At 40.0% G+C, this 13,845-nt stretch overlaps 1 protein-coding gene across 1 annotated transcript in view; it reads right to left on the bottom strand.

Annotated features, from left to right (window-relative positions):
* The window catches only part of KCNH1 (potassium voltage-gated channel subfamily H member 1), a 220,261-nt gene extending 206,713 nt beyond the window's left edge, over positions 1–13,548 (bottom strand). Inside the window, exons 1-4 of the mRNA XM_050314366.1 lie at positions 8,711–13,548; positions 6,363–6,486; positions 6,171–6,265; positions 4,223–4,247 (exon numbers count right to left, since the gene is read on the bottom strand). The gene's annotated coding sequence lies outside the window, so the exon portion shown is untranslated. The remainder of the gene's footprint in view (positions 1–4,222; positions 4,248–6,170; positions 6,266–6,362; positions 6,487–8,710) is intronic.
* Between the last annotated feature and the right edge of the window lie 297 nt (positions 13,549–13,845).

Genomic DNA, 13,845 nt, shown 5'->3' with positions numbered 1-13,845 from the left:
CCTCATCCCCGGCTCGGCGGTCGGGCTTCACCCGACATCGGTGCACGCCGAAGGATGAAGAGCTCGGAGTGCTTAAAAACCGCTCACAAACGACCGGCGGCAGCCGTGCGGGGCGGCGGGAGGCACCACCGTGTCCCTCCACGGGTGGGTCGCTGCCGCGAAGCAGCGGACACTTCACTCGCTGCCCTCGTTCTTCACGCTTCCCTACGATGACTTCTTTTAGAAGGCCCTTTAGTATTATGTGATCAAACTGATTAACAGCTCAGTGGGAGCAGCGAGACAAACTGAGTTCAAGAAGAGTTTGGACAACGCTCTCAGGCATATGGTGTGATTCTTGGGGTGTCCGATGCAGGGCCGGGACTTGGACTTGATGATCCTCATGTGTCCCTTTCAATTCCTCATGTTCTGTGATTCTATGAACCTCTGACAGGTCCTAAACTCCTTGAGATATTTAATTTACAACAGTTTTCCATTGAGAGATGAATTGACTTATTTCTTTCCCCCTTACCAGCCTATCAGTAAACGGAAAATTCTTAGATCTTTTAAATTTAAAAGACAGATTTTCTTGCTGGCATTGGCATGTAGTTGCCATAATGCCTCATTAAGTGTAGCACCTTCAGGCTCTGCAGCCCAAGGTATATTCAAGACAAGAATATGTTTCCATATGATCACGTGCCTGAGGAAAAACTGTTTCTCACAGTACCAGCAAATAAAGCATGGCAAGCACAATGATCCGTGTCACTTGCACTTTTTAATCATTAGCACTGCTCCCACAGAATCCTGGCACTGCCCAGTTAGCTCTCTCCTGGGTAAGGCTTGGGCCAGGAACTGCAGCCAGCTCCAGCACAGCCACACGCCCAGCCCGATTGAGGCACACAATTGTGACCAAACACTGCCTGTAACACAAGCATTGCCGCAGAAGTCCAATCTCCCTGCTGCCAGCCTCCTGCCTCCCACACCATTTTTAAGTGAAGAGTGTATGAGAGTCGAGGGGTGGAGGCAGGTGAAAATTTCATTGCAGCAGGAGCTGCAGATTAAGTCCCTGAGCAGTGCCAGCAGTCACTCACACAGTCAGACACCTGGGAGACTCCTAAAGCCCTGCAATATCCCAATCTCCTGTGAGGCATATGAAGTAGCTGTGCCATGGAAGCCGCTTTCAAACTGGTGATGAACTTTATGCTGGGCATCCCTGCATCTGCTGCCAAAGAGAAGAAGGTTAGGAGTTGCAAAAAGGCTACTAATTCTCCCTGAAATGTTGCTGGGTTTTGAAAAATCCCATAGAACCATTTATTTGTATCTTTACACATCTGAATCTATCACCAACAACACATAAAAAGACCACAAGTTATTTAGCTCCTGCTAGCTTCAGCAGCACAGCCAAACTTGAAGAGATCTTAAAGTCTCTGGCAATTTCGACAGAAAAAATTGTAACTGTAACCTTTAACACTGAATTTCCACAACTCCTAACAACCAAGAGTGAGGTTTTGAAAAACTGGGATCTGGAAGACTGTTCTGTTATCCGTCAAAGCCACTGCACCAGAGGAATAAGTGCATGCTATATCTCAGTTTCTGCTGGGCTCTGCAGGAATATCTATGACTTGGAGACACCTGGCAGTTGACATACATTACAGAAACTTAGAAGCTTTTAAAGAAAAAATATTTTAAACTGAATCAGCAAGTACACAGAAGTGGGAGCAAGGTCACACCAAGTAAGAAAGCAAGGTCACACCAAGTAAGAAACTAAAGACTTTTTCTGGAACTCCATGAAGGGTGGCCTCGCTGCAGTTTGTGTTGCATTGTGTGGTTCCAGCCTCTAATTATCTAATTTTTGAGATCATCATGCTTAATCCTATGTTCCATGTCAAAGGTACTATTTTATCTAGGTTGGGGTTTACATCTACCCTGTAACACTGCAAATTACTAAAATACTATAGCAAACTGCAGTGGGTTGGTCTTATCCGGCCGGATGCCAAGTGCCCACCAACCCACTCCATCACTCCCATCACCAGGAAGATGGGGAAGGAAAATAAGATGGAAAAAAACCCTCATAGATCAAGACAAGGTAGTTTACTAAAGTAAAAGCAAAACATGTGCACACCAGCAAAGGAAAAAGATTTTATTCTCCACTTCCCATCAGCAAGTGATGTCTTGCCATTTCCCAGGAAGCAGGGCTTCAGCACGCATAGTGGTTGCTCTGGAAGGTGAACACTGCAAATAACGAATGACTCCCCACATACACACCTTCCTTCTCCTTCTTAGATTTTATATCTGAGCAGACACCATATGATATGGAATATCTCTTTGGACAGTTTGGGTCAGCTGTGCTGGTTATATCCCCTCCCAAGATTTTGCCCATCCCCCAAACCCACCCTACCAGTGAGGGGAAGATGTTGGTGGGACAAAATGCTCAACAGTAGCCAAAACACTGGTGTGTTACAGGCACCTTTACAGCTGCCAATGTAAAGCACAGCACTCAGGGCCTCTGTGGGGAAACTAACTCCATCTCAGTTAGACCCCATACTCAAATGGAAGATTTTTTCCTTAATCTTCTACCTCCCTTAGATTTTCTCCCCCCTGCAAAATATGATTCCTGCTGGCAGTATGATTTTTTCACCTCTAGTGCAGAGGGACCCTGTGATAAGGTTTTTCTGTGATTAGTTTGAATTCTATACTAATTTTCTTACCATTACTGACAAATTCTGCAAATGATACAAAGCCCCACTTGAACAAACACACATATGCTATCTGACTTCTTTATTAGATGGTTATCTCTCTCCAGCTATCACTTTTTTTTGCAAAGTTGAAAACTGGAATTGCTTCATTTGGTTCTTTGCTAAAGCCTATTGGACAGAACTCAATACCTAGCACTTCCATTTAATGCTAATATAAAAGGTCAATGCTTGCTGCATTGCTGTCTTGCATTATGCCCCTCTTTCAGGCCTGTTGTCTTTTCCTCAAAAAGGACCTAGGTCGGGACTTGTAGTATCAATTGGCCCTGTAACTGACCATCCTTGGTTGCAGAGCTTTAAGCTACTGTTCCATAGTCACACTGAGCAGCTGCTGCTGCAAAAGGGACAGATGTGCCTTCACCTAAGTTGTCCATATTTGTCACCCCAATGAACTGAAAACCAGCCTGAAAAGAAACCCAGCACTGGTGGTAAATGTGGTAAGGCAGTGGAGTCACCTCACAGGCAGAAGCCTGTATTTACACCAACCCATTTCATAACATGCCAGAACTTCAAGTGTTTATACAAACACCTTGAAAACTCTACCATCAATAAAAACATTATTCCAGGAAACAATGTGAGAATGTCACTAAACTCCATGGCATCTATGAAATAAAAACACTGTAACAGGACAGAGCTTACTTCTTTCACTTTGTCACAAGGTTCATTCCTGAGAGATACTACGGTAACTTCCTTTAAAAACTTACCCTTAGTCAGCCATACAGTCTTTAGGTAAATTGTTCCACCACCTAAGAAATCTCATAAGAAAGTGTTTCCTAAAACACCGCAAAGTCAGTGGGTCTTTAAAGCCAGTAAAGACGCTTTCCTCTGCAGGCACAAAAATCACTGACTCTTTTGCAAGTTCTCAAATGCATGAAAAGTTCCTGTAATGCTCCTCTGTCAGCTCCCGCTGCCTGTAAGTCTGAACAAACCCACTTCTTCCAAAGTTGCACAAGACTTCTGCTGTTAGACTCTGCCAGTACTTTGGGACTTGTCCTTTCATTGTCACAGTATCAAATCAGTAAAGAAATATGGCAGTTAGGGACATCTCATACGCTCAGAATTTAGCTAATTTATATTGAAAAGCACTGGTTTTATTCAAGGGTGAGTTTTTTTTTAATTTCTACTCTATTTTGCATGCTACCTTTTGTTCTATGTAAAAAATAAACTGTCAAACCCCAGAATTATAACGAGTTATAACTACTACCAACTCTCAAAATAAAAAGAACATTCAATCTTTACATCAAGTTCAATTTTTATCTTACCACATGGCTTTTGCCAAACTGTCAAAATAAAATACATACATTGATAGAATAACAAGTTACAGAAGATAATGCACAAGTTACTCTGACATACAGACACTAAACAAAAAAAAGAAATTCTGAATTCAAACTAAGATGGAGAAACAATTATAACTTTATTTATTCATTTTTGCATTAAAATCAATAAAGCAATCATTATTCCACAGATTCTTACCCCCAAAGTTGAATACTTACTTGCTTGTGATTAACAATAAGTTAGCTTGTGGGGAAAGCAATGAGAAACAAAAGTTAGTCCTTAAAACTAAGGCAAGTCAGTAGTTTAACAAGTACATGGTGTGTCTATCAAAAGGGAAGAATTTGGGAAGGCATCTGTGCATCTTAATGAAACAGTTTAATTTATTTCTACAATGCATTTTAACCAAAATGCTCCAGACATTGGCAAAGTTCAGCCTGGCATTCCTAAAGGTCCAGTTATTTCTGGGGTCTAAAATGAAAAGAAACTTTTAACTCATCAAAAAATCCAGTTGCCCAGCAGACTGTAGACCTAAAAAATGAGATATGTTAGTATTACTGAACAGCCATAACAAATTTGTCAAAAAATAAATATGGACACTTTTCCAGTTTTAGAATTACTGAATTTCCTACAGACTTTTTATGGGTAACAAATATGGAAAAATAACTAAAAAATATCTAATGTTCCGAAAGGAAGGGAAAAAAAAATCTCAAAATAAAACTGGTGAGAGAGTACACAGCCAGTCTTTTATTTATACATCTAACATTTGAAGTGTGGGCTAACAGGGAAGAACTGTTCCTTCTTAAAACACCTCAAAAGGGCATAGAAAATTTTTCCCTGTTTGGACAGCATGTCCATCTCCATTTATTTCAACAGGAGCTGGCATGCTGACTTTCCAGATTTAGAGAGAAAAAAAATCAAACAAACAAAAAAAACAAACAAAACAAAAAACAAACAAAAACAACAACAAAAACACACAAAAAAACCAAAAACCCCCAAACAAAAACAAACAAACAAAACAAACAAACAAAAACAATACATTCCAAAACACAATACCAAAAAAGTCCTCACACAGCCTGATTAGGACAACAGCAACTATCCCCATTCTCCTCACTGCAGCACTCTCTGCTCAGTCCTCTGGGCTCAACCCTGTCCTGAGCTGGCCACATCTCTTCCAGTCTCAGAGTAGAGGCAGTGACCCACTGAAGTGTTATTACTGAGACAAAGGATAGAAAATAACTACAGTTTTTTTGGTTGCAGGTCTGGTAGGATTTTTTATTAACATTTTTATTGTGTGCTTCAGTTGGCTTCATTTTTCCTTTGTCTGGGCCAATATAAAACAAGGCATAACTAAGCAATTCAGGTGCAGTTTGCTTGAATTCTAATGGAATGCAGGGCCCCTGCTAAGTAATTGTAATAAATAATTTTATTTGCATGCTCTGTCCACAATAAGTGTAGGAATCCATAGTTATGGGTACTGTTTTTTGTTAATTAGCAAGGAGCTCTGCAGGCTGAATTACTGTGTTGTTACTAATGGCAACTTTATTTCTCAACTGCTGCCTAGTAGTCCCTAATTTAACAATAGTTTAAAAAGCCACTTTTAATCCTACATTTTCATTATAAGCTGTCCAAAGAATAAACCCAAAAATTAGCTGGTTTAGGCTCAGATTCAGAAAAATAACTAGTTAGGAATCTCTTTTTTTCTTTTTTCCTGTTTTGGCCCTAAAACATCCCTTTTTAGCCACTGCCCTTGATCTAAACCACCTGATTAACTTTCTGAACAAACCTTGTATTCTACTATACAGGAGTTCCCAAGAATGTAAGAATACCAAGAATTCCCAAATAACAGAGAGTTCAGCTCCCCAAATTATAACATATAACCTAAACTCTATAGTTAAATTTAAGAAGCAGAACAGTCTTTAAAGCCTCATTGCTTTTTCTCTGGACAGAAGCATCCTACCTGTGATTCTGCAGTGGTAAAGGCACTGCTAAGTGCTTTTTTTACAGCAGCCTCTCCAAGAAACACACCTCACACAGCACCCAGCATAAAACTATCCTCAACACAGTGAATAAGTTTCTTGCACAGCGTTTGTATTTTGTAGCTTTTGCCTTACATGTGCTCAGAATTCCTGCTTTTGAGTTACATATTCTGTAAAGTTGATCTCTTACCTCACAACTTTACTGACCATACCAGTTCCTTCTACTTTCTCCATTTTAGAAGGTTTATCAACAGACAGAAACCCCTTCTCCAAAAAAAAACCTCCCTAGAATAGAGAAAAAAAAAAAGTAAAAAAAAAAAGGTTCTCACTTCATTTCATTGTTTTATTGAGCATAACATCTCATCACATATTTCCCACTTACTGATCTTATTGTCAACAGGCTGGATTACTTGTAGCTTTTGCTTTCTGTGTAGACAGAACTTTGTTGCATTCTTTGACAGTGGGAGGGATACGCAGAAGCAGCCAAACAACTCAGGAACACAAATCTGGATAGGAAGGAAGGAAGAAAGAAAGAAAGAAAGAAAGAAAGAAAGAAAGAAAGAAAGAAAGAAAGAAAGAAAGAAAGAAAGAAAATAACCCAAACACTTTGTTACTATCTTAGTACTGTCATTTTTTTAAATTTAAAATTTAAATACAGTGATTACATATTTTCTCATTCTAACTAATCTCTTATTGTTATCTCCTACAGTTGTACTGAGAAAAAATTTCTAATTTTCTAAATTTGATCATATCTTAAAAGTGTTTTTTACATGGCCTTTATCAGCACTGGACTCGTATCTATTCCTAGTGACTAGTATCACGTGGGCTATGATTTTCATAAACACTTGTATACTTGCTGTGGGGGAGTGGGTTATGCCGTTTCTAATTTTGGTTAATTCTTTTACAATCCAAGTAGAACAGGATTCCTTTTTGTGCTTCCATCAACTATTATGAAGCAAAGATCGCTACCAGCTAATTAATACAAAAACTTCTGAGTAAGGTATCACACAATACAGTGATATATCAGGATGTCCTTTAAAAAAAAGATGCAGCATAATATTCAGACTTATCTGCAGCCACCTAACCAAAATACAGCACTCGGTATATAGGAAGGTGAAGTTAGGGAACGAGTGGATGGGCTGGGACACACACTTGTTGGAAGTGAGTATTTACACATGAACATCAGCAGAAGCAACATCTATCAAAAATACCCTTGACAGTTCTTCAGTATCCATAGGGAGAGGATCTCTGGCAATGGGCTCAGAGTGCAGCTCTGAAACCTGGATCACCTCTTTGGTTTTTCAGAACACTAGAAGTCTAACACACATGGACCTCATAAAAGGCTCTCAAACTATAACATATTTCAAGTTTTAATTAGGTAGACCCTTAAACAGAAGATAAAAGCCACCCTCACTAAAAGGGATGTAATTTAGATGAAAGATAGTGAACTATATATGAGCAAGGAAAAACTTTACCTCCAGTGTAAAGAACTTAATGCACTGCCTGAGAATGAAGTTGAGTAGGTATTTTTCTAAAAACTCTGTGTAAACCAATGATAGCAAGGTCCTAGTGGTATCCAGCATTTTCACCCTAAAGTTATATAGGTGTGAGCTTTTGTTCTTCCTCTCTGTTTAACAAACACTGGCAGAAATTTTGTGAACTGTTCAGTCTTGCCAAGGAGAATTTTCCTCCTGTAGACTGACCCTTTATGTATTTATCCATATCTTCAAATGCAAAATACTGTAGATTTCAGTTTTATATTTATGTAGTTTTATCTGCCTCAGACAGGAGAAGAGAGAATATAATCACTGGAAACATTATATAATACAACCCAAAGAACCAGATGCATCCATACTGATTCATTTGTTGTTGAGTTGTTGGGTTTTTTTAACAGAATACACTTAAGAGGACCATTTGTACTTGTAGAAAAATACAGTAAAATTGTATTATAATAACAATTTCCACGTGCAAAAATAAATCTTATATATATCAGAAAAAAATTAACTAATTATTGTATTTTTATTGCTTGCAATTCCGTCTGACAGATATTGTCAAAATGCAACCTCTTGCTGATCCATCCTAAACTACATAGCTGTACTGTGGATCATTACATCAGCCAAACAATAGTTACAGTAGGAAAAGATATGATACTTGAATGTTTTGGTATCTACACAGTCCAGCCACACTGACCTCCAAAATCCAGCACAACTCAATAACACAGGGACTTCTAAGAAACAGTATATGCTTTTCTATAGAAACAACAAAGTGGAAAACAAATACAAACTCTTGTAATACCTCAGGGACTTTCTTATGGTCATACACAGTCAGAGGGGTTTTCTACCTTATACCTCTTCTCCCCACCCTTAAACCACACAAAGACAGGTAAGAGAAGCTATGGAGAACAAAACTTAACTTGTAAAAAGATGCTACCATTTCGGCCATGTACACAGGCTATTCATACATAGTCTGAGAACATTCACTGGCAATACTGAATGTCAATGTTTTCATTCAAAGGCATACTGCCAGCTATTACAAAAATTTACTTTGAAGAGGGTATGCAAAAATATAAGTGGTTAAATGGTGTCTCTAAAACAACTTTCTGCAATGACCTACTGTCCCGAGTTGCCTACATAAGATTAAGCCAGCTAAACTCAGGCTTTTCCCACAGTCTGTCATGATAATCAAATGGACACAGAACCCTCTTTAATTTTTCTAAACAGTACAGCTTACCAGATATTTAGATTAACTGCAGAGAAATGAAATAATGATACTGAAAGGGCTGATCAGGAACACCTGTCCCTCCTGTCAAGAAAAAGAGAAAAAACCTTTCTTTTAAAGGAAAAAAAAAAATCATCATATAGCGTCAGTAGAACTCACTGCTATAGAAAATCACTGAGACAAGAGTCTACAAATATGTGAAGGTGGAAGAGACATTTTCATAACACAACCAGAGGAACCAAAACTGGTTTTTTTTCTTCAAAAGATAGCAAGCTTTATGCTTCAGAGCTTCAGCAAATCTTTACAAGACCAAGAATAGGCTTCTTGCCAACATGGAATGGAGATTATGGCACCGGCCCCAAAATTAGTTCCTCTGTAGCCTTTGCTGTTGTAACTGTCAGGATCAAAGTACTGGACAAGATGGATGTTAGCACCAACGCATTATGCTCGTTCCTGAATAAGCCTTCCTGCAGTTCAGCAAATAATTTATTTCAAAATACTATTTTTAACACAGTGCCAAGTCCTTACATTCCCAATTCCATTCAACATATCTACCACCAACACTGTACAAATCAAATTTTGGCAAAGGTTTCAGAAGAGTATGATTTGATCAGCTGGCAGAAGGTATTTAAATAGGAAAAAGGGTCTACAACTGCTGAAGTCATTGGACTTCTAAAAGAATCTATAGTGTGACTTTCTGCATCTCCCAAGAATAAGTTTCTGACTGTCCTGATGTAGAAGAAATTCCATTCCGATCTGGAAAGCAGATAACTCTTGAAACCTGTAACTGGAAGGCAGCCCTACAAAAAGAAAGAAAACAAAGAAAAAAAAATCTCAACTCTCAAGTGGGAGATAGTAACAGCAGCAAGGCAGTTAGTGAATGCTTTATTGTTGCATTTTATTGGTCAGTTATAGAACAAATTTTTACTAATTTCTGCCTTAATAAAACATTATAATTCAGGAATACTAATAAATGCCAGCTTGAGACTGAAGGCCTGATTTTCTAGAACTGTAGTAAACCCAAAACTTCCACCATCTTCCACTGGTTCCACTAAAATGAGAAGTCTTTGGAAAATTCGAGAATGTTGAATTAAACACAGCAAAAACCAACAGTCTAAAAGAAATAATAAATCTCATCCTGTCCACTCTAAGCCTCCCACTTACCACCCAGCAGGCCTAGTTGTGTTTAATATAAAAGAAACACAGTACTTGACAGATGACACCTATATATTTTCCAGCAGAGGACCGAACAGACTCCAAGAGGTGTAATTTATCTGAAATTACCTTGATTCCAGGCAAGCTTTTCTTAATATGTTTATGAAGACAAAGAGCTTACTTTTCTTTATGGAACATTCATACCAAAGGAAATTATAAACCTTCCCATTAAAGCACAAGTTTCCAAGCTGGATATTGCCAAAGAGGTCATCCCATTTTTTCTGTGTTCCACACAACACACATTATATATTCATAATTTTTTCTGAAAAAGCATCACAAATCTGTCTGACCTGTTTCTGAAAATATCTAAAAGAACCCTGATTTTAAATGGTGTAAAGTAACATCGCCAATACAAGCAACTGTTAAAATGCTCTTTCCAAAAATACTGAAAGCATGAAACTGTCACCATAAGATAAAGAGGCCAAACATGTGATCAGCAATACTTTTCATGAGCTAGAATTTCTTGAGCTAGAAATTTCATAGGTGAGATGGGCATAACATACAAGAAAGACACTGAGGTGCTGGAGAGCATCCAGAGAGCAACAAAGGTGGTGAAGGGTCTGGAGCACAAGTCTTATAAGGAGCAGCCGAGGTTGTAACAAACTGGGGGGTGGTCTCACGTCTCAAGTAACAAGTTATAGGATGAGAGCCTCAAATTGCACCAGGAGAGGCTTAGATTGGATGTCTGGAAAACTTTCTTCACAGAAAGAGTTGTCACAGATTGGAGCAGGCTGCCCAGGGAAGAGGTTGAGTCACCATTCCTGGAGGTTTTCAAAAGATGTGTAGATGTGGCACTTAAAGACATGTTTTGGTGATGGTGGCAGTCCTGGGTTAATGGTTGGACTCCATGATTTTAGAGGTCTTTTCCAATCTAAACAATTCTATAGTAATATAGGCATGTAAACCCACACAGTTTTATGAAGTTATTTTCTTCTGAATAAACTGTCTTTAGTTTCCCATGGCTCACCACTCAACAGTTAATACTGTCATTATCCCCACCACTCAACAGTTAATACTGTCACTATCCCTGACTGTAAGGTAATAATAATGAATTACAGAAGTCCACAGTTCAAGAGCCTGATTTTAAGTAATGAATTCCAAGAACCTGCACTAACGAAGATGGCTGCCAGAGTCAAAACCTGTGTGGAGCAACCTCAGAAGCCATGCGGGTTTTAAGCTGAGTTAATTCCTGGATAGTGAAAGCTGTTTCCTTTTTGAGCTTCTCTTTCTACTAAAGCCTTTTAGCAATTTCATTAAAAGGGAAGAAGCAACTGCTTTGCCTTCCTTGTTTACAAATTCTCCACTCCTTAATTCCCTTCCTTCCTGTTGCAATCCGCTTTGCACTCCAGGAATCCCTCCCCTCCTGCCCAAACACGACCTTTTCCCCTGAAACTATGACTTGGAAAACAGGCTTTTTTAAGAAGAAAGGCATAATCTCCAAGAACGAAAACCTCGTAGGCTCCTAAAAAGAATCTTTAGACTGGCCCAAGTTGCACCGTCTGAATGCATTGGTTACAATGCTGCGCTCCACAGCTTATGTTTAGAAACAAAAATTATGAATAAGGATACACAGAAGGAAGGATACAACCGAAGAAAGGATACAGAATACAATAACAAGAGATTGTGGACGCCCCACCCCTGGAAGTGTTCAAAGCCAGGTTGGATGGGGCACTGAGCAACCTGATCTAGTGAGTGGCATCCCTGCCCTTGGCAGGACGGTTGGAACTAGATGATCTTGAAGGTCCCAATCAACCCAAGGCATGCTACGATTTTATGATTCTATATGCTGATATTAGTCTAAGCTAATTCCTTATACATAGTTTCTAGAACAAATGCTGGACCAATGTCAAACAACTGCCTGCCTTATCACATCACATCTAATCCAGAAGCACCCACATACTTAATGTGACATGGGAGTTAACGAGATAGGGGTAAAAAAACAATAAAAAATAAAAAATTAAAAACAGAAGAGAAGGATAACACAGGAATACAAGAGGAGGAATAGTCCAAAGCAACCCAACTGTCAGACAACATTGGGGAAAAAAATCACTACATGCACTTGCTAATATCTAAGAGCACCTATGCTCTTTTAATGTAGCCTCTGAAATGCAGTTTTATCAGCAGTCATGTAATTAACAGAAACAAAAGGTCAAGTGCTTTAGACAATTCTCCTCCCAGCCATGCTGACAAGGAATCTTTCTTCCTTTCAGGTGGTTATCTTCATGACACTTGTAACAACTCAGCATTCCTGAAAGCTGTAACAGCTTACTAAAATTTTCAGTGGCTATATCAGTAGTTAAGAACTGTCAGACATGTGCAGTCACAATCCTGCACACATGCCCAAACTTCACACCTGTACAAAACAAATCTAAAAAGCCTCAAATAACCAGCTTTAGGAGAACTAAAACAACAAATACCAACTTCCTTCCAAGTTTTCTTACTGATTTCGTGTCCAGAAAGTACAAATATAGGTTCAAGATTTTCCTGTGGCTCTGGCACTTGCGTGTGTTTTCTTATGTGAATTCTTTGGTGTACATTAAACTGTGAGATTGCAATTCCTCAATTGTTGAGGCAATTGCAGGCAGTCAACCACCTTTGCTCTGACCTTCCTCCTACTGATCTTTCTTTCCAACTCTTGGAGAGAGAGACCAGCATGCATAAAGGAGTCACAGCTTGTTTTCTCCCATTTTTGATAGTCATCGGCCAAAAGTTATCACAAAAGTAGTTCTTCAAAGACCACAATATTCCCAAGGCAGGAAGAGTCTGGACAATATTATCCTGACATATTCTAGGAAGTGCATGTAAATCAAAGATTTTTCAAAAGTATATAATTTGACCATAACAGGCTGATTTCAAGACAAGGATCAAGCAACAGCACCCTGCAAACATAGCTAACTTTGTTATGTTACAAATTTACTATAAAACAGTATGAACACTTTGTAGTCACAAGTAGGGACACAAGTAGTCATCTCCCTTTAATGTCACTGTAAGAAAGCAGCTGTACCATTCCAGCTAGCATTCTTCAATCAATCAGCCAACCAACTTGGGGTAAACAGCCGACAGGGCAAAGTTTGGGAAGAACTGCGGAGATGTGACAAAGGGTAATGGATCGCGTCAGACAGTCTTAGTTGGAACATGAGGCTTAGCTACAAGATATAGCAACGGTAGCTTCAAGTTTATACTTTTCTCCCCCTACATCCAGAAATCAGATTGACAAGTTATCACTGCACCATTAAAAATACCTTTAACACATACTTGAAGTATAGCCACAACAACACTAAATGCATTCGCAGAGAAACAAACCACTCTAATGCATCTCCAGATTTAGCAGCAAGACTGCTGCCACGTTGTAACTCAGCCTTGGCCTGATGCTCCTCTCAGCCTTTTATTCACCGGATAAAACGCGAATATTATGATACAAACTGGGCGGTGACACAGAGCACTTGGTAACACACAAGAACTGCATTAAACAGGTAAATAAATATCAGACTGTAAATAAACAAATATTAGAATTATTAGAAAAAAAAATAGAAAGAAAAACGAGCACCGGTTCACACATCGTGCAATTTCATCGATGTGACAGCATCGGTCTTCACCGTCGGGGCCCGGCCCCTCCGGCCCCGCTCCGCCCCGAGGTGACCGACCACGGCCCCCGCTCGGCCCCTGCTCCGCCCCCGAGGTGACCGGCCACGGCCACGGCCCCGCTCCGCCACCGCCCCGGGCTCCACACCCGCTCCTGTCCCCGCGCGGCCCCCTCCCGGCCCCGGCACCACCGCCGGCCGCAGCACCCCGCCCCGCCGGGATCCCTGCGCCGCCGGCGGGAAATAGTCCCCTCTCTCCTCCGGCCCCGTTCGCCGGGAGAGCCCCGCATCGCCGAGGCGCGGCAGCGGTCTGGGAGCGGGAGGAATCCTTCCTTCTTCCTTCGGCCGCGC

The sequence above is a fragment of the Myiozetetes cayanensis genome, unplaced genomic scaffold (assembly GCF_022539395.1).
Source record: "Myiozetetes cayanensis isolate MyiCay16 unplaced genomic scaffold, myiCay2020 scf2-11, whole genome shotgun sequence".
In the NCBI taxonomy this organism is placed as follows: domain Eukaryota; kingdom Metazoa; phylum Chordata; class Aves; order Passeriformes; family Tyrannidae; genus Myiozetetes; species Myiozetetes cayanensis.
This window is presented reverse-complemented; position numbering and strand designations above follow the sequence as displayed.